The sequence below is a fragment of the Podarcis gaigeae genome (assembly GCF_964106915.1).
Source record: "Podarcis gaigeae genome assembly, chromosome: 8".
Classification (NCBI taxonomy): domain Eukaryota; kingdom Metazoa; phylum Chordata; class Lepidosauria; order Squamata; family Lacertidae; genus Podarcis; species Podarcis gaigeae.
The window spans coordinates 3950292-3973100 of NC_139684.1; the positions used below are offsets into that span (position 1 = coordinate 3950292).

At 47.6% G+C, this 22809-nt stretch overlaps 1 long non-coding RNA gene across 1 annotated transcript in view; it reads left to right on the forward strand.

The window, feature by feature from the left end:
• LOC310851240 overlaps positions 1 to 22809 on the forward strand; it is a 984470-nt gene that overhangs the window by 213149 nt on the left and 748512 nt on the right. The gene's annotated exons all lie outside the window — the stretch shown is intronic.

Genomic DNA, 22809 nt, shown 5'->3' on the forward strand with positions numbered 1-22809 from the left:
TTGTAGCCAAGAAGCTCTGGGCAGGATGGGAATGAGCATCCTTTTACCACCTTTTCACAAGGTGCTTCCGTAACCCACAGTCCCTGCTAATGGCAGCGAGACCTCACTGCGGGTCACCTCATTAGGAATGTTTCCATCTGCTGCAGCCCTGCTGAAAGCGCTCCAGGTGAGATTGTATATTTAGCACAGATGCCACGCATGGAGAGCAAGATGAGGAACACACAGCCAATCTTCTTATTTGCGTCGAATGCTGGACTCCGCATTAGACTGTAATTTTGTGGTGGAGCAAGAGTCACGGGAACCAGTCTCTTTAATCCTCCAAACCGTACCACTAAGTTTTGAGTCATAAGAGTGGGGGGGGGGGGGAAAGGCCAATCGACTCAGTTTTATGCAATAAAACTATATGGTTATCACAATATAAAATAAAAGGGGGGCGTGGAATTAATAAAACGAAAGCCCTTAACAACTTGGGACCAATTTACCTGCGAGATTGCCTTACATTTTCCACACTCACTTGACCATGTTGATCAGCAGAACTGGCACTCTTACAGTGCCACATCGTACCCATTCCACATTTGTAAGAACTCAATATTTTAGGGTGGCTGCACCTTCACTTTGGAACTCACTTGCTATTGATATCAGGCAAGCGGCTTTTCTCTGCTCTTTTCAGTGCCTGCTAAAAACATTTGTGTTGAGACAAGTCAGTGTAGATGTTTAGAAAGCTGATGCAAGTTTTGATCTGTCTTTAGTCTATTGTTGTTTTAACTTTTTGAAAGTCTTAAATTGTTATTTTTTTCGTATTGATACATTCATTGTTTTATCTTCTTTGTAAGCCCCATTGAGGCAGGGCTTTTTTTCAGCTGGAACTCGCCAGAACTCAATTCCAGCACCTCTCAGGTGGGCGCCATTGCCGTTCTAAGAGAACGAGGGAGGTGCTGATGGTGAGTTCCAGCACCCCTTTTTCTAGAAAAATAGCACTGCTTTGAGGTTTGTGTGTGTGGTAATTTATTTTTTATTTTTAATACAATCAAGCAGTTTAAACTTCTTATGATTTTTTAAACAGCCAGTATAAACTTTTCATGAAAGGGGGCAGAGTCTGCTCCTCACCCTGCCCCGAGATTAGGGGCTTCTGAAATTTAGTTTTCCATTCCCTCTCACTCTCTCCCTGCCTCTCACTCTGTTTGCTTCCTGACTCCCTTCTCCACACATTTGGATATTATATATATATGAATGAATTCATTTAGTGCCTATATAAACCAGGCACTGCATAGCCAAGAAAAGACATGGATCTATAACCACCAGGCCTCTTAGCTTCTGTCTTCCAATTACGCACCATAAATTACACATCTTCCTAGTAGCTTGGTTCCTAGTAACAAAGACCCACGTGGGAAGGAGATGAAAGGCTGCTGTTTGGAATGGGCACTGGCCTTCAAGGTTTCCTGCTGAGCCTCTTCAAGGACAGTGGAAGGACCCTAGAGCTAAATCATTTTTATTATTTTTATTATTTGTTAAAGATTTTGTTGATTTACAAAAGTGTGTGCAATGTCTTTCTCTCGTATTCCCCCCCCCCCATGTAACATTTTTACAAATCAGTTTCATTTGTTGAGACATTAGGAAGAAAAGGGGGAAAGAGGTGGAGGGGGGGGAAGATGGGTGGGGGTGGGGTCGGGTGGCAATGTTTCTGTTTTACTTACTATATGTAGGGTTTGGTGTCAGCGTTGCTTGTGCAGATTCTTTTCTGTTCACCTGTGGTCCTTTGGTGGTGAGAGAAGTTGGGGTTGGCCTAGGGTGTGGTTATTCATTTGAGCTAAATCATTTATACCATATATTTTACCCCTTTTCTCCAGGTTGAGAACAGTATGATCTGGAGTGTTTTTTATTTACCGGTACTTCTTTATACATTTTCTTAAAGCTTTTGCCATGCAGATTCTTTGGAACCTCAAAGAGAAAGTCTTGCACATAAGCTCAGCTGGTTAGAGCGTGGCTCTGATAATGCCAAGGTTGCAGGTTTGATCCCTGCAAATTCCTGCGTTGCGGGGTTTTCCCTTCCAACTCTAGGATTCCATTGTCTCGTCCTTCAGCACATGTCCTTGAGCCCAGTTCTGGAGGAAGGATGGCTGGACTAGTGGGGTTCCTGCATGGAATCTGGACTCCCAATAGTGTGCAAAAAGAATGCAGGTGTGTGTGTATCCTGGCAGATAAACGTCTATATATTACATACCAGGTAACCAAGAAGCTCCGTTCCAGCTGTGTGAATGCGCTCCAATCTCAAGTCTTAATGTTGTAAATTTCTTTTTAAGTTGTAAACTGCTACAGGTTATGTGTATGATTTTGAATGAAAGTTTCCTTTTATTCTCTGTTGTCCATTGTAAAGGCCTTTGGCTATATACAAAAATTGATTGATTGTGGTGTGTGTATAGCTATATCTCTTTCTCACGTTGAAATTTATTTAAGAAATAAACAGATTTAAAATAAGCAGTTGACTATTTTAAAATTTAAATAACGAAACAGATAAAACCAATACAAACAATATTTAAACAGATAGCATCTGGTATTATTATTATTGTTGTTGTTGTTGTTGTTGTTGTTGTTATTACACAGAGTAGGATTTGAACCAATGGATTCAAATTACAGGAAAAGATTCTGACTCAACACCAGGAAGAACTTGCTGAGTTTTAAGAACTGTTTGGCGGTGGAATGGACTCCCTTGGGAGGTGGTGGACTCTTCTTCACCGGAGGCTTTTAAGCAGAGGTTGGGTGGTCATCTGTCATGGATTCTTGAGCTGTGATTCCTGCATTCCAGGGGGCTGGACTAGATTTCTGTTTTGGACGCTTCCAACCCTACAGCTCTATGATTCTGCCATGGAATGGCATCATAAATCCCTGAGAAAATAGCCCGGTCTTAACCAGGTGCTGAAACTGAGCTGAAGTTGGCACCAGATGGACCTCCAAATGGAACCACTGTTGGCTCTATAAGGATCAGCAGAACTGACTCTTGAATGTTGGAAGCAGAGGGAAGGTGCCCTTGTGATAATCCGAGATTGGCTCAAGAGTTTCCTGGGAGAGAAATTATATAACCCACTGTATGCTCATCTCAATACTATTTAGGAAGTCGGCTTCCTTGTCTTCTTGTAGATTATTCTCTCATGCAAGCCACACTTTTGATATCTTTGTTCCTTACTCAGCAAAACAGCTCTCCAGTTGCCAGCCCAATCAAAGCAATCTTTTAAACTCAGTAAGGCAGATAATTTTTTTGAGTCATCTTTCTCAGCTGGGGCCATTCACTGCTTTAAACCATTACGGCTCCCAGCAGATACTTTTATTCTTTCTTAGATGTGGGCAAATGAATATCAATAGCTAAAACTGCAGAGCCAGTAGCCGATGAAAACAGTAGCAATTTGCCCTTGTAGGTTTTGATCACAGCAAGGCGCTCAGGGGTTTTGGCTCATTAACGCCTGATTGAAAAAGGAAGCCCATCTTTAGGGAAAGCGTAGGATACATGGGGGGGGGGGGAGAGCAGGAGAGAGGAGGCATGTCACTGTGATCATCACAAACCTAACTATCTGAAAGCACTGGCAATGCAAATTTAGTCAGTGTCCTGAAAGGAAATACAAGATTATATAAGAAGGCAAAGACACAGACACATGGACAAGAGGAAATGTGGATAAGCCCTAAGTCGACACACCAGTTTCCAGCCCCTCAGTTTCACACTTCCTCACACAGTACATAAACTATCGAATTCACTCCCACAGGAGGCAGCGATGGCCTTTAAAAACAGGATTAGACAAATTCATGGAGGAGGAGAGAGTTCTTGGGTGGCTCTGCTCTTCCTCCACAGCTGGTCTGAGAACTTTAAGAATTTTCATCAGCCTAATGTAAACCATGGGCAGCAAAAAGCCGGGTCAGCACCATTCTCATGAACGGGCCTTCTAAAAAGTAAAGCGTATTAGCCGTCTGTTGTTTGTGTAGGATATTTAGAAGCATGGCAAAATGAAGTTGCTGCAGGCAGGACTGGAATGAATTATTGCAGGTGCCGGTAGCTGGATTAATTTCCTCCTTTTGTGGGTGACAAAGTCAGATGGTTGTGAATGTTGCAGAAGATGATGTAATCTGGCTTCAAGGAGACAAGAGAAGGGGGGAGAAGGTGAGCAGACACCCCCCCCCCGAAACTGCTGCAGTGCCAATTCAAGGCACTTGCAGATGACACAGTTATTGAGCATTCACCATGCTTTGTTTGAAAGTCGCTACCAATTATCATACGAGACACAACCTCTTAAACATTTTTTGGGTTTTTTTGGCTTCTTGCTTTTAAAAGCACTGCTGTAGAGCTCGGTGTGACTTACAGCCCAATCTTATGAATTGGTAGCTGCAAGTCCTACTGAGTTCAAAGGGAGTGCAGCCCAACCCTATGCATGTTTACTCAGAAGCATAGGATTTCAGCCCAGGGATGCTCTTCTGTGTTTTTCCTTCCACCACTGCCTCCACCTTCCCCCCTTCCAGACTCTGCCGGACTGTGTGTGCCTCCTATTTCAGATAGATAGCTCTGGGACCATGATCTGCTGTCCCTCTGAAATCTGCCACTGAACTGCCCCACCTCAGCCAGCCTCATGGTAGAGCAGGCTCTGAGCCAACCCATTGGTCCTAGACAGAGATGCAGATAAACAGCAGTATGAATTATGGTCCAGGTAAGCGAAGTCTGTGCCATGGGATGGATTAATGCAGCAGGGAGGAAGACGCTTGGTGAGTTTGCGCATACAAGTCTAAAAGTGTGATAAAAGTTCCACAGGTGCCTTTGAGAAGTTTGGTGGTGCTTTTTTAAAAAGCTACATTACTGGGGGAGATGAAACATTTATTTCCAGCAAAAATGGAAGCATTTCACACCTGCTGGGGCTCATTAAACATTTCCTGCACCTGAGTTAGCCTTTGGCACTCTCCCAGCGATGCCACAAATGATCCAGAGCAAGCACGAAGTTTGACTAACTGGAGCACACGTCTTGGATGCCTGCCAAGGGAAGCCTTTCATCCTCAAAGGAGAAATGTCTCCAAGGATGAGTCAGTAAAGACAGCAACTAAGCAACACAGACGAAAGAGAGAGAGAGAGAAAAAACCTACCAGCTTTGAACTGCTCTGAAGTCTGGGGGATAAGAAGTCACAAAAATGACATAAGTGGGTTATTCATGATTCTGAACTTGAAAGATAGAGTTTGATGTGTTATTTAGGACTGATGAAAAGGGGAGGACTGGAGCTCACTGGAAGAGACCCAGTTTGCACGCAGAAGTTCTCAGGCTCAACCCCCCAGAAATCTCTTGGTAGTGTCTGGGAATATCCCCTGCCTTAAACCCCAGAGAGCCACTGCCAGCCAGTGTAGACAAAACTGACCTATATGGACCAAGGGCCTGATTCAGTGGCAGCTTCCTGAATTCCTAATTTGGGATGCTGGCATTATGTCCAAATGAGCCCAGCAGAGACACTGCAAAGGGACCATCCTCGCCAACTGTTAAACAACTGGGAGAGGAGAGCTCAGAAAATGCCCTCTTATGACATTAGGGACTTAAAACCAAAGACCCTGAAGTCTGAGCTGGCACTGACGTTTCTCTTCAGATTATTTTATATTTTATTTTATTTTATTTATATCTCATGCTTTCCTCCAAAGAGCTCGAGGTGGTGTGAACAGTTCTCCTCATTTAATCCCCACAATGTGAGAGAGATGTGGCTGAGATGCAGTGACTTGCCCCCAAGAGCACTCAGTGAGCTTCATAGCCAAGTGGGGATTTGAACCCTGGTCTCCCAAGTCCTAGTCTGACACTCTAACTGCTACACCACACTGCCTTGCCCTTGAAGAGAAGACTGGGGCTGAAAAACCAAGGTAGAGTGTGTGCATGGAGGCTTGAGTTTTTAAAAGAGCACAATACCTGAGACTGCAGAATCTCACTGCTTACATTTATATATCCATGTATGTTTCTTCTTCTTCTTCCTCTTCTTCTTCTTTGGCAATCACTCGTAGCCGAGTAAGATAATAATAATAATATAATAATAATTTATTATTTATACCCCGCCCATCTGGCTGGGCCTCCCCAGCCACTCTGGGCGGCTTCCATAAAAACCAAAAATACAGTAAAATATCACACGTTAAAAACTTCCCTGAACAGGGCTGCCTTAAGATGTCTTCTGAATGTCAGGTAGTTGTTTATTGCTTTGACATCTGCTGGAAGGGCGTTCCACAGGGTGGGCGCCACTACCGAGAAGGCCCTCTGCCTGGTTCCCTGTAGCTTTGCTTCTCGCAATGAGGGAACCTCCAGAAGGCCCTCGGCGCTGGACCTCAGCGTCCGGGCAGAATGATGGGGGTGGAGACGCTCCTTCAGGTATACTGGACCGAGGCCGTTTAGGGCTTTAAAGGTCAGCACCAACACTTTGAATTGTGCTCGGAAACATACTGGGAGCCAATGTAGGTCTTTCAAGACCGGTGTTATATGGTCTCGGCGGCAGCTCCCAGTCACCAGTCTAGCTGCCGCATTCTGGATTAGTTGTAGTTTCCGAGTCACCTTCAAAGGTAGCCCCACGTAGAGTGCATTGCAGTAGTCCAAGCGGGAGATAACCAGAGCATGCACCACTCTGGCGAGACAGTCCGCAGGCAGATAGGGTCTCAGCCTACGTACCAGATGGAGCTGGTAAACAGCTGCCCTGGACACAGATTTGACCTGTGCCTCCATGGACAGCTGTGAGTCCAAAATGACTCCCAGGCTGCGCACCTGGTCCTTCAGGGGCACAGTTACCCCATTCAGGACCAGGGAATCCTCCACACCTGCCCGCCTCCTGTCCCCCAGAAACAGTATTTCTGTCTTGTCAGGATTCAACCTCAATCTGTTAGCAGCCATCCATCCTCCAACCGCCTCCAGACACTCACACAGGACCTTCACTGCCCTCACTGGTTCTGATTTAAAAGAGAGGTAGAGCTGGGTATCATCTGCATACTGATGAACACCCAGCCCAAACCTCCTGATGATCTCTCCCAGCGGCTGCATGTAGATGTTGAAAAGCATGGGGGAGAGGACAGAACCCTGAGGCACCCCACAAGTGAGAGCCCAGGGGTCTGAACACTCATCCCCCACCACCACTTTCTGAACACGGCCCAGGAGGAAGGAGCGGAACCACTGTAGGACAGTGCCCCCAGCTCCCAGCCCCTCAAGACGGTCCAGAAGGATGTTATGGTCGATGGTATCAAATGCCGCTGAGAGATCCAGCAGAACTAGGAAACAGCTCTCACCTTTGTCCCTAGCCCGCCGGAGATCATCAACCAGTGCGACCAAGGCAGTTTCAGTCCCATGATGAGGCCTGAATCCCGACTGGAAGGGATCCAAATGGTCCAATTCTTCCAGGCGTGCCTGGAGTTGTTCGGCAACCGCTCGCTCTATCACCTTGCCCAAGAATGGAAGATTTGAGACTGGGCGATAGTTGGCCATTGTGGCCGCATCTAAAGATGGTTTTTTAAGAAGCGGTTTAATAACCGCCTCTTTCAGTGGGTCTGGGAAGGCTCCCTCACGGAGGAAAGCATTCACCACCCCACGAAGCCCATCGCCCAGTCCTTCCCGGCTAGCTTTTATAAGCCAGGATGGGCAAGGATCCAGGAGACAGGTGGTTGGTTTCACTCGTCCAAGCAGCCTGTCCACATCCTCGGAGGTAACAGATTGGAATTGATCCCACTCAACTTGACTAGACAGAACTCTAGCACTCTCCCGCCCTGGCCCTACTCCCATGGTGGAGTCTACTTCTACCCGAATCTGAGCGATTTTATCTGCAAAAAACTTTGCAAAATCATTGCAGGAGAATATGTGGCCCATACTGGGCCCCGATGTTACAGGTGGTTCCTCTAAATTGTGAACCACCTGAAAAAGTCTCCTGCTGCTGTTTTCTGCAGATGCAATAGAGGCGGTGAAGAAATTCTTCTTTGCCGTCGCTATCGCCACTTGGTAGGCTCGACGTTGAGCTCTAACCTGTGTCCGATCAGAATCGGAATGAGTTATCCGCCACCGGCGCTCTAGCCGTCTCAACGATTGTTTCATTGCCCTCAGATCCGTGGAAAACCACGGGGCTCTCCGGGCTCCATGCAATCGGAGAGGGCGCTTCGGAGCCAAACAGTCAATAGCCCTGGTTAACTCCGCATTCCAGCAGGCCACCAGGGAATCAGCTGAAAGGCCATCAACATGGGATAAAGCATCCCCTACCACTCTCTGGAAACCATTTGGATCCATTAAGTGGCGGGGGCGGACCATCCGAATTGGTCCCACCTCCCTGCAGAGGGGATGGGTCGCAGAGAAGTCCAGTTGCACCAGGAAGTGGTCTGACCATGGCACTTCTTTTGTTTCACTTTTACTTAGTGTCAGATCACCAACATCCATAGAGGTAAACACCAGGTCCAAGGTATGTCCGCGGCTATGGGTTGGGCCAGACTTATTCAGGGACAGCCCCATGGAGGCCATGCTTTCCACGAAGTCCCGAGCTGCCCCTTGTAAGGTCGTGTCGGCATGGATGTTAAAATCCCCTAGGACGACCAAGCTAGGTGTCTCCAGGAGAATATCCGCCACGACCTGAAGCAGCTTGGGCAGGGAATCCTTGGTGCAGCGGGGAGGTCGGTACACCAAAAGGAATCCTGTACTGCCCCTATTGCCCAACTTCCAGAACATGCACTCAGAAAACTGGGTCTTCCCAATAGGACGCCTGGTGCAAACTAATGACTTTCTAAAAATCACTGCAACCCCCCCTCCCCGCCCACATGACCTGGGTTGCTGTGCATAAGAGAAACCTGGTGGACAAGCAGCGGCAAGGACAGGCCCATCTGCTTCATCCAACCAAGTCTCTGTTACACAAGCCAGGTCGAGTCCTCCATCCATGATCAAGTCATGGATGGCAGTGGTCTTATGAGTCATTGACCTGGCATTGCACAGCAGCACCTTCAGGTCATGTGGGTATCCCTTGCTGATTCTAGTATCCATCCGGTCAGGACCAGACCCGGAGGCAGGAATAGTCCTCGGACAACGACTAAACCTGCCTCCTCTGTAATGACATGGTCTGGTCTTAGCGTAACTCCTCCTCCTACCCGTGATCACTGAGATCGGTTGTCCCAGTGCATTCCCCCCTGTGGAACATGCCCCAGCCATTTTGTGGGCTGGGGCCCACTCCCCGGCAGCCCTGACCCCTCCCCCTAAGAACAAAATAACAACTTATACAAACAAACAAAACCAATAAAACAATACAAACAAAAAAAGTAAAAATTACAAAAACATCAAAATAAAAAAATAATTCCCCAAACCCAACCAAACATCCATCCCACCCCCACCCCCCACATACAAAAAATCCAAAAGAATTTTTTTAAAAACATTTTTAAAACACTCTGTGCCCCTCCTGCAGTAACACTGTCCTAGTGAGGCCTGTCAGGCCCCGCCCTGGGCCAGGTGGTAAGTGGCAAGAGCAGGGCCCTCAGGCACTCACTCAGGGGAGTCCTCCTGGGCAGCAGGCAGCAAGCAGCTCACAGTCCCTATGAGGCTTCAGGCCCCGCCCCAGGCCAGATGGCAAGTGGCAAGAGCAGGGCCCTCAGGCACTCACTCAGGGGAGTCCTCCTGGGCAGCAGGCAGCAAGCAGCACGCAGTCCTTATGAGGCTTCAGGCCCCGCCCCAGGCCAGATGGCAAGTGGCAAGAGCAGGGCCCTCAGGCACTCACTCAGGGGAGTCCTCCTGGGCAGCAGGCAGCAAGCAGCACACAGTCCTTCTGAGGCTTCAGGCCCCGCCCCAGGCCAGATGGTAAGTGGCAAGAGCAGGGCCCTCAAGCACTCACTCAGGGGAGTCCTCCTGGGCAGCAGGCAGCAAGCACCAAGCAGTCCTTATGAGGCTTCAGGCCCCACCCCAGGCCAGATGGCAAGTGGCAAGAGCAGGGCCCTCAGGCACTCACTCAGGGGAGTCCTCCTGGGCAGCAGGCAGCAAGCAGCACACAGTCCTTCTGAGGCTTCAGGCCCCGCCCCAGGCCAGATGGTAAGTGGCAAGAGCAGGGCCCTCAAGCACTCACTCAGGGGAGTCCTCCTGGGCAGCAGGCAGCAAGCAGCACGCAGTCCTTATGAGGCTTCAGGCCCCGCCCCAGGCCAGATGGTAAGTGGCAAGAGCAGGGCCCTCAAGCACTCACTCAGGGGAGTCCTCCTGGGCAGCAGGCAGCAAGCACCAAGCAGTCCTTATGAGGCTTCAGGCCCCACCCCAGGCCAGATGGCAAGTGGCAAGAGCAGGGCCCTCAGGCACTCACTCAGGGGAGTCCTCCTGGGCAGCAGGCAGCAAGCAGCACACAGTCCTTCTGAGGCTTCAGGCCCCGCCCCAGGCCAGATGGTAAGTGGCAAGAGCAGGGCCCTCAAGCACTCACTCAGGGGAGTCCTCCTGGGCAGCAGGCAGCAAGCAGCACACAGTCCTTATGAGGCTTCAGGCCCCGCCCCAGGCCAGATGGTAAGTGGCAAGAGCAGGGCCCTCAAGCACTCACTCAGGGGAGTCCTCCTGGGCAGCAGGCAGCAAGCAGCACACAGTCCTTCTGAGGCTTCAGGCCCCGCCCCAGGCCAGATGGTAAGTGGCAAGAGCAGGGCCCTCAAGCACTCACTCAGGGGAGTCCTCCTGGGCAGCAGGCAGCAAGCAGCACGCAGTCCTTATGAGGCTTCAGGCCCCGCCCCAGGCCAGATGGTAAGTGGCAAGAGCAGGGCCCTCAAGCACTCACTCAGGGGAGTTCTCCTGGGCAGGAGGCAGCAAGCAGCACACAGTCCTTCTGAGGCTTCAGGCCCCGCCCCAGGCCAGATGGTAAGTGGCAAGAGCAGGGCCCTCAAGCACTCACTCAGGGGAGTCCTCCTGGGCAGCAGGCAGCAAGCACCAAGCAGTCCTTATGAGGCTTCAGGCCCCACCCCAGGCCAGATGGTAAGTGGCAAGAGCAGGGCCCTCAGGCACTCACTCAGGGGAGTCCTCCTGGGCAGCAGGCAGCAAGCAGCACGCAGTCCTTATGAGGCTTCAGGCCCCGCCCCAGGCCAGATGGCAAGTGGCAAGAGCAGGGCCCTCGGCACTCACTCAGGGGAGTCCTCCTGGGCAGCAGGCAGCAAGCAGCACGCAGTCCTTATGAGGCTTCAGGCCCCGCTCCAGGCCAGATGGTAAGTGGCAAGAGCAGGGCCCTCAAGCACTCACTCAGGGGAGTCCTCCTGGGCAGCAGGCAGCAAGCAGCACACAGTCCTTCTGAGGCTTCAGGCCCCGCCCCAGGCCAGATGGTAAGTGGCAAGAGCAGGGCCCTCAAGCACTCACTCAGGGGAGTCCTCCTGGGCAGCAGGCAGCAAGCACCAAGCAGTCCTTATGAGGCTTCAGGCCCCACCCCAGGCCAGATGGTAAGTGGCAAGAGCAGGGCCCTCAAGCACTCACTCAGGGGAGTCCTCCTGGGCAGCAGGCAGCAAGCACCAAGCAGTCCTTATGAGGCTTCAGGCCCCACCCCAGGCCAGATGGTAAGTGGCAAGAGCAGGGCCCTCAGGCACTCACTCAGGGGAGTCCTCCTGGGCAGCAGGCAGCAAGCAGCACACAGTCCTTCTGAGGCTTCAGGCCCCGCCCCAGGCCAGATGGTAAGTGGCAAGAGCAGGGCCCTCAAGCACTCACTCAGGGGAGTCCTCCTGGGCAGCAGGCAGCAAGCACCAAGCAGTCCTTATGAGGCTTCAGGCCCCACCCCAGGCCAGATGGTAAGTGGCAAGAGCAGGGCCCTCAGGCACTCACTCAGGGGAGTCCTCCTGGGCAGCAGGCAGCAAGCAGCACACAGTCCTTCTGAGGCTTCAGGCCCCACCCCAGGCCAGATGGTAAGTGGCAAGAGCAGGGCCCTCAGGCACTCACTCAGGGGAGTCCTCCTGGGCAACCATATACATGGTTTTAACAATGAGTCTGCAAGTGACTGTGGAGGCCAATTCCATAACGTCCTTCCATAATGGGGACATTGGTTTCTGGGTGAGAGCTGATCACAGTGGATTCGCCAAGCATGCCTTCCTCTTAGCACGTTTCTCCATTGCGTCCTGAGTTTGAGTGTCTGCAAAGCCCATGACATCTTTGGTAAAGGCTGCTCTCTAATTGGAGCACTTGCAGGCAAGTGTTTTCCTATTGTTGTTATTTATACTACATTTTTAAAAAATTGCCTTGAGACAGTCTTTAAAGCTCTTTTGTTGGCCACCAGCATTATGCTTTCCATTTTTAAGTTCGGAAGATGATAATCAGGCATCCGCACAACATGACCAGTCCAACGAAGTTGATGTTGAAGAATCATTGCTTCAGCACTGGTGATCTTTGCTTCTTCCAGTGCACTGATATTAGTTTGCCTGTCTTCCCAAGTCATGTGTAAAATTGAGTGTATGTTTTATTTAATCAATGTACCACTTCATATTTCAACAAAAATCTTTCATCAGTTTATGCATCCCATTATATTGCAAGTTCGAAAGCAGTTCGAAAGCACCTCCGGGTGCAAGTAGATCAGTGTTTCCCAACCTTGTGCCTCCAGCTGTTTTTTGAACTACAACTCCCATCATCCCTGACTAGCAAGACCAGTGGCAAGGGATGATGGGAATTGTAGTCCAAAAACAGCTGGAGGCACGAAGTTGGGAAACACTGAAGTAGATAAATAGGGACCGCTTACCAGCGGGAAGTTAAATGGCGTTCCGTGCGCTGCGCTGGCTCACCAGATGCAGCTTGTCACGCTGGCCACGTCTGCGGACAGCGCTGGCTCCCGGCCTATAGAGTGAGATGAGCGCACAACCCTAGAGTCTGGCAAGACTGGCCCGTACGGGCAGGGGTACCTTTACCTTTTTATATTGCAAGCAATATAAAAAATGCAATGCAAGTTCTGCTTTCAAAGCCAAACAAGGAAGGAGCAACAAAGAAACGGATGTGGAACAACTGAGGTTTCCTACTTCTATGTGGGATCATGAAAGACCACATGAAGAAGACTGTTGGGTCTCCTTGTGTTTGCATGGAGAAGAGTGGTCTGCTCATTTCCCCTCTGCCACAGGACACTTTGTTAATATGTGTTGTGTCATTAAACCCACTTTGTTTTCAGGAGGAGGAAAAGGCAGATTTCCACATTGCAATGGGATTTTAACACACACACACCACCATGAGCAGGTCTTTGCCAGTGGTCAGTCTGCACAAAAAGGTGAGAGGCTCACAGTATTAATCTGAGTTTGATCAGTCCTCAGTGGGAGCCCCAGATTTAGGCTACTCTGAGCTTCCAAAAGGAAAGGAAGAAGGAAATATAAGTGAACACACAATGCACCTTCTTTTACTGAACAACTGCAACACTCTTGGGTGATGACTTCCAAGTGTGTATTGGCTGCTGCAGGTAGAATGGTCACATCCCCCCCCCCAATGCTTTTCAGTGGGGCCAGGTCACATCTGGAAGGCCTGCGTCCTCATTGGTGGGTGCTAAGTGACAACTTGCAAGATTGAAGAAACCATCACAGATTGAATGAGCACACAGAGGTTGTGTGTGCACGTGTGTGTATATGACATTGCAAGCAGCAACTCTGACTGACTTGTATGCTTATCAGAATGAAGAATGCACAGCCCTTAGAAAACTTGGTACTGAAATGTCTTTGCATCTGCCTCAAATGATGTGTAGTCTTTCGATTTTCACCTCCTAGAGCTAATAATTGATGGTTTGAGTCCCTGAATAATTTCCTTTCCCTGTTCCATTATTCTTTAAATCACTCTTCCTAATTTCTCAAAATGCCTCTCATATTCCTTTTGGCTATAAATTACTCACCAACAAATTGAAACATGATTCTCTTTTGCCGTCACCTCGCTTCAAGAAATGTCGCTGGCACATTTAAAGACAGGAACTTTCTCAAGAGCATGGGCATAGCCACAATTTTTGTTAGGGGGTGGCAGAACCTCAGATTTGTATTGATTTGTAATGATATGTATTGATTTAAGGGGGCAGCTGCCTCCTGCCCGCTGGCTACGCCCATGCTCAAGAGTTGGCTCTGCTGATGATTCACGAAATCCCTCTTTATCAGCATCCTCACGGCCACTTGTAATTATTCCCGATCATTCAAAGAACATGGTCAAAGCCATGAAGTGCAAAGGTGGCCTTAACCCCTTAGCAACGCCTGGTAACAGAAAGCACTTGCTTCTTCATTTGCAAGCAGAACTGAACTGCCCTCTTCCTTCAGAGCGATAGCTAGTTGGTGCGGAGTCTGTCCAGCACCTCAATCCTACCCTGTAAGAGTGAGACTGAGAGGAATCTCAATCCTTTCTCAGTCCTTACTCAATTTTACCCACTGAGACTGAGAGGAATTTCACTCTAGTTTACCCATTGCCATGCCAACACTGACTGCCTTGCGCTGCTCAACATGGGGCTTTGTGTACTCTGAATGAGACAGTGGGAGAAAAGTGAAAATCCTGTGGATGCGTATAAATTATGTACATTGGGCACAGTTGCACAATTTCTCTTCATTTGCATAATTAATTCACCCTTCACAAATTTGCATAATTTTGGACTTTGCTGGTCCACAATAAATGGGCAAGGAGGTGTACAGGGCACCAAAGGCCCTTTCTGCTACCATAAGGATTGCAATGTTCAGAAAAGGGCAACCAAAATGGTTGAAGGGGTGGGGTGACATCCCTATGAAGAAGGGTTGCAGCATTTGGGACTTTTTAGTGTAGAGAAAAACCCAGTAAGGGATGACATGACAGAGGCTTATAAAATTATGCATGGCAGGGGGAAAGTGGAGAGAGAAAAGGTTCTCTCTCTTTCTCGTAACACTAGAACTCATGGGCATCCAATGAAGCTGAACACGAGAAGATTCAGGACAGGAAAAAGGAAGTCCTTCTCCACACAGAGCTAGTTAAACTATGGAACTCAGGAGGCAGTGATGCCCACCAGCCTAGATGGCTTTGAAAGAGGATTAGACAAGTTCATGGAGGAAAGGGCTATCAAAGGCCAGTAGCCATGATGGCTGTGTTTTGCCTCCAGAGTTGGAGGCTGTCATGGTCCAGTTCAAGGGCTAGGGACGTCGGGACCGGAGGCAAGATGGCAGGGTGGGAGCAGGAACGGGAGTCCAGAAGCCAGGAAGCCAAGGGTCTGAGGGTCAGAGAGCCAGGAGTCAAGAAGCCAAGGGTCCGAGGATCAGGAAACAAGGAGTCATGAAATCAAGGGTCCGACGATGAAGAAACAAGGAGTCACGAAGTCAGGGGTCCGAGGCTCAAGAAACAAGGAGTCAAACACAGCAAGGCAGGGAATGTATTGCTGTGGCAAAAAGCTGAAGGGAAAAGCTGACCTTATATCCTTTCCCAGCTCTTACCACCAGGTGCTGTGAGTTACCAGTCGGCCTCACCTGTGAGGCCGCACCTTGCCTCTTCAGAACAAACTTAGGAAGGCCCCAGTCCTGCAAAGTCCTCTTGGTCACAGGGCCTGCCTCCTGCATGCACACCTGACAGAGGCAGCAATGTGTCTGAAAGTCAGGTGCTGGAAATCGCAGGAGGGGGGAGAGCTCTCATGCTCAGGTCCTGCTTGTGGGTTTTTCCACAGGCCATTGTGAGACCAGGATGCTAGACTAGATGAGCCATTGGTTCAAGAAGGTTTCTCTTACGTTCTTATGAAATGCAAATTCTAATACCAAAGGGATGGCCAATATCGTGCCTGCAGATGCCCCTGCCAATATATCATTTTTGCCCAAGAAATATCTCAGTACCTATTCTGAGCAACTCCCCTATGAGGAAATTACAATATTTGGTGCTTTTGAGTTAAGGAAGAGGCAAGCAGGTGGAGACATGCTGCCTCCCAGTGGCAACAGAGCTGGATTCATTGGGACGTGGATGGGGCAGAGTGAGGCTGTGGTGGCGTGACTCTTGCATTGCAGGAGGTTGGACTAGATGGCCCTTGGGTTCACACCCAGTTCTACGGTTCTGTGATTCTGTAATGAAGATGGGGGGACTCTGGGCTGTTGGCAGCAGCAGTGTGCCTGGAGATATGCGGACTCCTGTGGCTCCGCTGCTGACACCAGCCTTGCCCTCCCAAAAGTCTCGCTCTGCCATCCCTGCATCCTGATGAGTGAAACCGCCATGAAGATGCCCCGTCTGCTACTGTTGCTCCTCCCTTGTGCTGCAGGCTGCTGCTGTTGTTTAGTCGCTTAGTCGTGTCTGACTCTTCGGGACCCCCTGGACCAGAGCACGCCAGGCCCTCCTGTCTTCCACTGCCTCCCACAAACTCATGCTGGTAGCTTCAAGAACACTGTCCCACCATCTCGTCCTCTGTCGTCCCCATCTCCTTGTGCCCTCCCTCTTTCCCAACATCAGGGTCTTTTCCAGGGAGTCTTCTCTTCTCATGAGGTGACCAAAATATTGAAGCCTCAGCTTCAGGATCTGTTCTTCCAGTGAGCACTCAGGGCTGATTTCCTTCAGAATGGAGAGGTTTGATCTTCTTGCAGTCCATGGGACTCTCAAGAGTCTCCTCCAGCACCATAATTCAAAAGCATCAATTCTTCGGCGATCAGCCTTCTTGATGGTCCAGCTCCCACTTCCATACATCGCTACTGGGAAAACCAGAGCTTTAACTATACAGACATTTGTTAGCAAGGTGATATCTCTGCTTTTTAAGATGCTGTCTGGGTTTGCCATTGCTTTTTTCCCAAGAAGCAGGCATCTTTTAATTTCGTGGCTGCTGTCACCATCTGCAGTGATCATGGAGCCCAAGAAAGTAAAATCTCTAGAAGAGCAAAGAAAGGTGTGTTTGTATCATGAAAGGTCAAGACAAGAGGCTTCCACGGGGGAATGCACCCTCTGCTCCTGGCCGCCCGCATCCCAGCGCTGAGAAGAGACTCAAGATGCTGCTGCCTCCAAGTACTGGGCCTCCCTTTCATTTTTGTGATGCAGGAGGGGGTGGGACCCCCTGCCAAACGGAAGATGGGAAGGAGTCTCAGGGTCATTTGTCGCTCTCTGGTTGGTGATGAGGAAGCCTCCCCTGTTGTGAAGCAAAGATGTTTGTTTCCTCTTGAAGAAAGAAAGAGAAGCTGCTTAGAGACGGCTTTGTTTTTCTCTTAGTTGAGTTGAGCATTGACTCCCTTCAGCCCAGAGATAACTTTGGCCTTTGGCTAATGAATAATAATAAATAATAATAATAATAAATTTTATTTGTACCCCGCCCTCCCCGGCTCAGGGCAGCTAACACGAATAAAATCACAGTAAAAACATAATAGGGGGAAAAGAGGGGGGGGGGACCCCAATTTAAAATACAAGTTAAAATGCAATTTAAAATGCAGCCTCGTTTTACGGTAGCTGATAAATCAAGACCATAAGGAGAGGGAAACACAAGGGTCAGACCGAGTCCAAACCAAAGGCCAGGCGGACCAGCTCTGTCTTGCAGGCCCTGCGGAAAGATGAAACAATCGACGGCCTTTTAAACTGGGGGGTGGGGTCATTGTGCTTTTGTGCTTTTGTATTGTAAGCCACCCTGCGATCTTCAGAGGAAGGGTGGTATAGAAAATTAATTAATTAATTAATTAATTTAATTAATTAATTAATTAATTAAAATTACCGGTAATTAATTGTAACGACTTCAGTTTACAGTATGTGTGTTTATTTCCATGTCTTGTTTCCCCAGGCTTAAGAGGAATCTGTAGCGGCTGCAGAAACCCTGCATTTGCTGGCATGGAGGAAGGCAAGGTCTCAGTATTAAAGCAGCACCAAGCAATATTAAAATCTTATCCATGGCTCAGTCATTGCCAGGACTTCATTCATTGCCTGAAACCACTGAATGGGGAATGCAGGATAGTCTCTCAGAAAGCAAATCAGCAAAACAGTAATTTCCCCACCTATTTGCCCGGGGCAGTAGATCCCAATGTCAACCTTTATTTCCCCCTCCCCCTCCATTTTTCCTGATGTAGATCTTCCCGGACCCCTTCTTTCCTGATGAGAAGGGGGTGCATTTTGGGGTCTACCTCAGGGGCAGAAATGTATTGGGTTGGCCCTGCCCCTTAGAGGAGGAAGGCTATACTGCAACATTTTGTTGCAGACGAGTGTTTTATACCTCTGACTCCCATCAGGAATATGTGTAGAATACCTGGGCCACTGAAGCCTGTGCGTGTGTCCAGAGTGGGCTTCACATGGGAAGTGAGTCGTTTTTGCTCTTGTTCTTGGAGATGGGTGATGTCACAGCAGAAGGGAATTCCAACTTAGACAACAGCAAAGAATTTGCCCATTGCTAGCTTACCTACAGTCTTCTTAGCTGTGATTCTGACATTGCAGGAGGTTAAACTAGAAGAACTTTGGGATCTGTGAAACTCTAGTCCTTAGCATTTATTTTCTTGATCTGTGTTTCATTCCACTTGCAGATGTTTTAATCCTTTTCAGGGAAGATTTATTCTGTCCACAATTAAATCTCTTCCACTGACAGGATGGCTTATTCTGATAATGGGCTACAGCATACAGCAAATGACATGTCAGCCTTGGAAGGCAGGGTGTGGGGGGAATCAAATCTTGTGTTCTGATGTGTTAAATTAATTCTAATATTTTCCTGAATGTCAGTTTGCTCTCGGGAGAGCTCACAAAGTCTATTCATGATTATAATGTTTAACTGAATTGCACATTTCCATTCTCTGAGACTACAAAGGACCACCATGACCCGCATTCTAACTAGCATACTTGATTTAACTTACATGATCTTGGGTTGCTATTATTTGCACATAGCTGATTTCATTTTGAAATCCTTTCCAGAAGGCATATTTCAATAATCCTACTCCTTGGGTGGAAATATTCTTTAGTAACAGACAAAGGTGGGTGGTTGGTTTTTGTTTTTTGCTGTTTTTAATGGACAAACAAGCAATGAATTCTGAAACCTTTTGCGATGAATGTTGGATGGATTTGACATTTGTTACAAAACTGTAGTAGACACTTGCTAAGCATCTTTGAAATGTTTCTCAAAATATGAATGCTCAGTATATCTTTAGCATTGCACCATAAGTACTTGTTGTCCATTATAGCTGTATTTCTTACAACAACCCGATTATGCAGAGGCAGGCAATGTGGACAGGAATTCCCATCATTCTTGGCTGGGGCAGAAAGGAGTTGTATTTAATTATTTATTCATTGCATTTATATCCCACCTATTGCTCCAATGAGCTCAAAGTGGTTCTCTTCCCCCTCTTCCTCATTTAACCCTCACAACAACCCTGTGTGGTAGGTTAGGCTAAGAGACAGTGATTGGCTCATGATCACCCAGTGAGCTTCATGGCTGAGTGGGGATTTGAACCCTGGTCTCCCAGGTCCTAGTCTGACACTCTAACCACTACTCCACACTGGCTGTCCAACAACATTTGGAGGACACCCTGTTGGCTACCTCAACTGTAATTTGGGCGTCATCATTAGGGAAGTACCTGTGCTTCAGGCCCTTACTGTTGTAATATAGTCACTGACCTACACTTGTGTGCATGAAAGAGTTAACCTGAGCCCAGAGCTCAGGTACAGGTGGGTGTACCTTGAGAGGCTCTCCAGCAGGCTCTGCTCCCCCCTCCTTTCTCTTCTCTCTTTGTGCCATTGATTCTGTAGCTGAACTGAATCATAGCTAACTCAAAGATTTCATTACCTTTTTTGTAAGAAAACAAAGTCCTTGTCTAGTCATTTAGAACCTTTTTCATCTTGGTCTTATGGCCAGCAGGTGGAGACCTGTTGGATGTAACTTCTGGAAACACTGCAAGTAAAATTTTCACTTATTTGGAAAGCTAAGTGCCTGTGATTTATTCTAGCCTAAGTATTTGGGGGGAATTTTGTTTAAAGGTGGATGCGGGCTGGTGTAAATCTAAGTTTTAATGTGTTTGGAGCAATTGCCGAGTAAGAATCTCTTCCAACTCTCTCTCTCTCTTACGTAATAGGAAACCATCCTTCAGTTCCTAGGTAGGATTGGTGGTTTTAAACTGCAGAATTTCTGGGTTTTGTGCAAAGAAATGGCAGCCTTGTATCCTGCTGTGTTTCATTCGCCATCAATAGTTTGTTTCCATTTCAGTATCATTGGTGTGTAAAAAACGCACAGGCTAAGCAGTATCTGATTCTTGTTTCCTAGTGCCTTATTCTCACTGCCCTTCCTGGCTTGCCATTCGCCTATCCACATGGCTCCTTCACTGAGGGCGGCTGGAGAGTGAAGCATGAAAAGAAGGCCACAGAGACTTGGCTTGCGAGGTGGTCCATGGTGCAGCCTACATCACGGGGGTGTTAGGGGCAATTTTATGTGCTGGTGAGAACCCTGATGTCCTTGGAGGAAGGGCAGCATAAAAACCCAGTAAGCAGTAATAACAGACAGTTTAATAAGTAAAAGTTACCTTGCACTCCCCTCGGTATATAAAAAAGCACCTACACTGAGGGCATGACACTATGCACATGTACTGAAATGAAGTTCGTTCAGCACTGAAGGACCACGAGTAAAGACAAGACAAAATGAAACAAATAAAGTAGTGACCTGCTCCTGCTCTTTCTCCAGCTGCAGAGGCAAGGAGGGAAGCTCTTGCAAGAAATCTTGAAAAGTAGCCCTTCATATTACAGAGACCTGTTATCAGACAATAATACAGTGGCAAAGATCTCTGTGGAAGCCACGTTATAAGATCAGTTAAATTAATGGGAGTTCCCATATGGTGGAAGTTATAAAGGGAGATAATTACTATCTGTAGTAGTGATGTATTAAAATGCTAATTGCTGTTGTCAGCAAGGTGGGGTTTTTTTTAATATAGGGGTCATATTAAAGTCTCCAGTGTGTCTCCTTAATTATATAGAAAGGTAAGCAGTCATACCAAGACGACTGTATTTCTTTGCTATTCTTACATGCATTAGTGGCTGAAATGCTGCAATTCACTGAAAACAAGAACAGGAACAATGAGGGTCTCAGAAATGTTCATTGCAGTTGGATTAGCGGCTCATCAAAGACTTATGACAATATCATATTCTAATGGTTTTTAAATAGTGTTTCAACTACAGAGGATCGTTATCTGAATTTGGTTATCTTTGCAACAATGACATTTTTATTTTAAAGCTTCAATAAATAATATTTGTAGGTTGTTTATTTTAAAGATGTGTGGATATATTTTTTGGTTTTACACTTGTAAACAGCTTAGAAGTCTTTCTGGCAAGTAAGGGTATATCAAATTAATAAAATAAAAAATAAATCAGCCTCCATCCTTCAGCTCCAGTGCAAAAATTAGAAGTCTTCTTCTGGTAAATTTCTGATCTGAATCCACTGCATCATTGCAGAAGTAATATCTGCCAGGTACTTAGACTGCAACCCTCTGGGAGTAAGTCCCATTGAACTCAATTGTATTTACTTCTCGATAAACCTCCATGGGAGTACTGCACTGTTAATAAACTGCACAGTGTCTCCCTAGATGGCATGCAAGGGAAAATGCTCCCAGAAGGATAATTTGCAAGTCAAATTTAGGAATTAACTCCATTTCCTACAAAATAAAATAACAAGCTAAAATAACAAGAAAAACTCTACATGGAGTTCAGAAACCCAAATTAATTTCTAAGTGTTAGCATCTATGCAAAGGGCGATTAATGAACTTGGGTACTTCAAAGCAGGTAGTATTTTTCTTGATGTAGAATTACTGAAGAGCAGATGGAAACCCAAGCTTCCCTGTGGGTGGCGGGCAATGGAGAAAAGTGATTCCTCTGTGAGACACGCAGAGTGCATGCTTGACAGCAAATCGTGCCTGCAGTCCAGGGATATGGAAATGAGCCTCCAAATCTGCTGAGCATGCACAAAGTGTTTCCACTCCCCACTGGGCAAAAATGGCCAGCTGCTTAGCATGGGGGGTGTTGGGTTCCACAAGTTCTGTTATTCCACCATGTGCTGCACAATCCTATGCATGTTTCCTCTGAAGGAAAGTCCATTGAGTCCAATGGATTTAACTTCCAAGTCACTAAAGCGAGTACAGGATTACAAGGTTTTATAGGAGAAAACTACTGCTTGAGCGTTTCTTGATGAGGACAGAGGGAAGAGATGAGCATCAGTCCTCGCACCTCCACAACCTCATCCTAGGTAAGTCCCATCCATCCATCTCCTCCAGCCTGCCAATTTGCTCCAAAACAGTCTGGAAGCTGTTTAGGGGCCCATGGGCTCACCTGGGAAAGCAAAGGGGCTTCTAGCAGCATTGCAGTGATGTGTGTGCTGAAGCTCAACAGAGATCCCAACCCTTAAAAAAAAAAGAAAAAAAAAAAAAGCTTTGGCAGACCCGTGGTGGCTAATGAAAAGGCTTAATTGATAATCAGCTAGTGAAGATTGCAGGACACTTTGTAGGAGGGGAATAATCTGTTCCTAATTACGACTAAATCCTATCTTTATGCATGAGGCAGGACATGTGCCAAAGAGATAAGGTGTTTGCCAGCGTATATTGCCAGGCCAATAAAATATTTCAAGTACATCTTCACATGGAAGATCCTGGGCTTTCTATTGGGAACCGCCCTGGGATCTTCAGATAAAGGGCAGGATACAAATTTAATAAATAATTTCTCTGCACCACCTTTCTGCCTCATTTCCCCATATTAAGGTTACCAGATTTTTTTCAATGAATCCAGGGACACTTTAAATACCTACCTACCTACCTACTACAAGTTTGGGACGTTGATGCTGCAGCAGTGGCGGTGGCAGAGGGACAGCTGCCGTCTTGACCACAACCGCCACGTTTCCCCTTCCTCTGAAGCTTCTATCTCTTCTCTCCATGAGCCTGGGCAGCCCGAGTTGTTGGTTCTTTGGTGGTGGTGGTGGGGAAGCAGTGTGCAGTGGGTCAGGTGTGGAGGA